The sequence below is a fragment of the Pelmatolapia mariae genome, linkage group LG6, assembly GCF_036321145.2.
Source record: "Pelmatolapia mariae isolate MD_Pm_ZW linkage group LG6, Pm_UMD_F_2, whole genome shotgun sequence".
Taxonomy (NCBI): domain Eukaryota; kingdom Metazoa; phylum Chordata; class Actinopteri; order Cichliformes; family Cichlidae; genus Pelmatolapia; species Pelmatolapia mariae.
Genome location: NC_086232.1, coordinates 6634231 through 6637793, shown reverse-complemented (window position 1 = coordinate 6637793; position 3563 = coordinate 6634231). Strand labels below are relative to the sequence as shown.

Here is a 3563-nt window from a genome sequence, read left to right as displayed (position 1 = left end):
CCCGCAGCACAGGCCCTGGTGTGGTGTAGTTGGCCTCAGCCAGAAGCACAGGCCCTGGTGTGTGCTGCTGCACAGGCCCTGGTGTGGTGTAGGTGGCCTAAGCCGGCTGCACAAGTCCTGTGTGGTGTAGTTTGCCTCAGCCAGTAGCACAGGCCCTGATGTGGTGTCCATGGCCTCAGCAAGAAGCACAGGCCCTGGTGTGGTGTACATGGCCTCAGCCAGAGCGTCAGGCCCTGGTATGGTGTAGGTGGCCTAAACTGGCTGCACAGGTCCACAGCCAGCAGCACAGGCCCTGGTGTGGTGTACATGGCCTCATCTAGAGTCACAGGCCATGGTGTGGTGTAGATGGTCTCAGCCAGAGCCTCAGGCCCTTGTGTGGTGTAGTTGGCCTCAGCCAGCAACAAAGGCCCTGGTGTGGTGTCTATAGCCTCAGCCAGCAGCACAGGTCATGTGTGGTGTAGGTGGCCTCAGCCAGAAGCACAGGACCTGGTGTGATGAACATTGCCTCATCCAGCAGCACAGTTCTTGGTGTGTTGTAGACGGCCTCAGCCAGAGCCACAGGCCCTGGTGTGGTGTACATGGCCTCAGACAAAGCCACAGGCCCTGGTGAGGTGTCCATGGCCTCAGCCAGAAGCTGTGGCCCTGGTGTGGTGTAATTGGCCTCAGCCAGAAGCGCAGACCCTGGTGTGGTGTAGCTGACGTCAGCCAGAGCCACAGGCCCTGGGGTGGTGTCCATAGCCTCATCCAGCAGCACAGCCCTTTTTTGTGTTGTAGAAGGCCTCTTCCAGTTCCACCGGCCCAGTTGTGCTGTAGGTTGCCTCAGCCAGCAGCGCAATACCTGTGTGGTGTACATGGCCTCAACCAGAGCCACAGGCCCTGTGTGGTGTACATGGCCTCAGCCAGAGCGACAGGCCCTGGTGTGGTGTAGTTGGCCTCAGCCAGCAGCACAGGCCCTGGTGTGGTGTCCATAGCCTCAGTCAGCAGCACTGGCCCTGGTTGGCTGTCCATGTCCTCAGACAGATCCACAGGCCCTGGTGTGGTGTAGTTGGCCTCAACCAGCAGCACAGGCCCTGGTGTGCTGTAGACGGCCTCAGACAGAGCCACAGGCCCTGGTGTGGTGTAGGTGGCTTAAGCCGGCTGCACTGGTCCTGTGTGGTGTAGTTTGCCTCAGCCAGTAACACAGGCCCTGATGTGTTGTAGACGGCCTCAGCAAGAAACACAGGCCCTGGTGTGATGTAGCCGGCCTCAGCCAGAGCCTCAGGCCCTGGTATGGTGTAGGTGGCCTAAACTGGCTGCACAGGTCCACAGCCAGCAGTACATGGCCTGGTGTGGTTTCCATGGCCTCACTCAGAAGCACTGGCCGTGGTGTGGTGTAGCTGGCCTCAGCCAGAGCCACAGGCCCTGGTGTGGCGTTCATGGCCTCAGCCAGAGCCAAATGCCCTGGTGTGGTGTCCATAGCTTCAGCCAGCAGCACAGGTCTTGGTGTGGTGTCCATGGCCTCAGCCAGTAGCACAGGCCCTATTGTGATGTAGACAGCCTCAGCCAGAGCCACAGGCCCTGGTGTGGTGTAGGTGGCCTAAGCAGGCTGCACAGGTCCACAGCCAGCAGCACAGGTCCTGATGTGGCGTCCATGGCCTCAGCCAGAAGCACTTGCCCTTGTTGGATTTAGATGGCCTCAGACAGATCCACAGGCCCTGGTGTGGTGTAGATGGCCTCAGCCAGCAGCAAAGGCCCTGGTGTGGTGTCTATAGCCTCAGCCAGCAGCACAGGTCCTGTGTGGTGTAGGTGGCCTCAGCCAGAAGCACAGGACCTGGTGTGATGAACATTGCCTCATCCAGCAGCACAGTCCTTGGTGTGTTGTAGACGGCCTCAGCCAGAGCCAAAGGCCCTGGTGTGGTGTACATGGCCTCAGACAAAGCCACAGGCCCTGGTGAGGTGTCCATGGCCTCAGCAAGAAGCACAGGCCCTGGTGTGATGCAGACGGCATCAGCCAGAGCCTCTGGCCCTGGTTTGGTGTAGATAGCCTAAACCAGCTGCAAAGGTCCACAGCCAGAAGCACAGGCCTTGGTGTGGTTTCCTTGGCCTCAGCCAGCAGCACATGCCCTGGTGTGGTGTAGGTGGCCTAAGCTGGCTGCACAGGTCCACCGCCAGCAGCACAAGCCCTGGTGTGGTGTACATGGCCTCAGCTAGAGGCACAGGCCCTGTTGTGGTGTAGATGGTCTCATCCAGAGACACAGGCCCTCGGTGTGTTGTAGACGGCCTCATCAGGAGCCACAGGCCCTGTTGTGGTGTAGGTTGCCTCAGCCAGCAGCACAGGCCCTGTGTGGTGTACATGGCCTCAGCCAGTAGCACAGGCCCTGGTGTGATGTAAACTGCTTCAGCCAGAGCCACAGGCCATGGTGTGGTGTAGGTGGCCTAAGCTGGCTGCACAGGTCCACAGCCAGCAGTACAGTGCCTGGTGTGGTGTCCATGGCCTCAGCCAGAAGCACTGGCTGTGGTGTGGTGTAGCTGGCCTCAGCCAGAGCCACAGGCCCTGGTGTGGTGTTCATGGTCTCAGCCAGAGCCAAATGCCCTGGTGTGGTGTCCATAGCTTCAGCCAGCAGCACAGGTCTTGGTGTGGTGTCCATGGCCTCAGCCAGTAGCACAGGCCCTGGTGTGATGTTGACGGCCTCAGCCAGAGCCACAGGCCCTGGTGTGGTGTAGGTGGCCTAAGCTGGCTGCACAGGTCCACAGCCAGAAGCACAGGCCCTGGTGTAATGTAGATGACCTATGTTAGCAGAATAGGCCTCGGTGTGGTGCGGATGGACTCACACAGCAGCACAAGACATTGCTGAAAACAGCCAAAAGGTATGTCGTTAATGTGGCATTATTAATGGACCGCTGCTTTGGGTCTTTCAACACCCTCCTTCTCTGGATCAAAACCAGCTCAGTGACATGAAAAGTAAATGCTTACAGCACCTGGTATTCCCATGCAGTCTCCCATTCAAGTACTAACCAAGCCCAACCGTGCTTAGCTTCCGAGATCAGACGAGATCGGGCGTTGCCAAGGCGGTATGGCCGTACGTTGCTGGCTCCAGCACAAAGCGTCAATTTATGGTATCAAGTGGTGAGGTGCCCAGTACTCAAAGTTATGAACACAAGCCTCCAATTTAACTACACCGTTAACGGTAACTGCATGCTTGCCTAATACCCTAACCAAAGGACTCATTTAAGCGTTTGACCAGCCCCACAACCCTTGGTGTGTTGTAGACGGCCTCAGCCAGATCCACAGGACCTGGTGTGGTGTAGTTGGCCTCAGCCAGCATCAAAGGCCCGGGGGTGGTGTACATGGCCTCAGCCAGAGCCACAGGCACTGGTGTGGTGTCCATAGCCTCAGCCAACAGAACAGGTCCTGTTGTGGTATCCATGGCCTCAGCCAGAAGCACAGGACCTGGTGTGGTGTAGATGGCCTCAGACAGAGCCACATGCCCTGGTGGGGTGTAGTTGGCCTCAGCCAGCACCACAGGTCCTGGTGTGGTGTCCATGGCCTCAGCCAGCAGCACAGGCCCTGGTGTGGTGTCCAT

General features: G+C 58.5%; 1 non-coding gene across 1 annotated transcript; it reads right to left on the bottom strand.

The window, feature by feature from the left end:
• Positions 1-2946: 2946 nt before the first annotated feature.
• Positions 2947-3065, bottom strand: LOC134629866 (5S ribosomal RNA). Its single transcript, XR_010094098.1, has one exon. It is a non-coding gene; the product is annotated as a 5S ribosomal RNA (ribosomal RNA).
• Between the last annotated feature and the right edge of the window lie 498 nt (positions 3066-3563).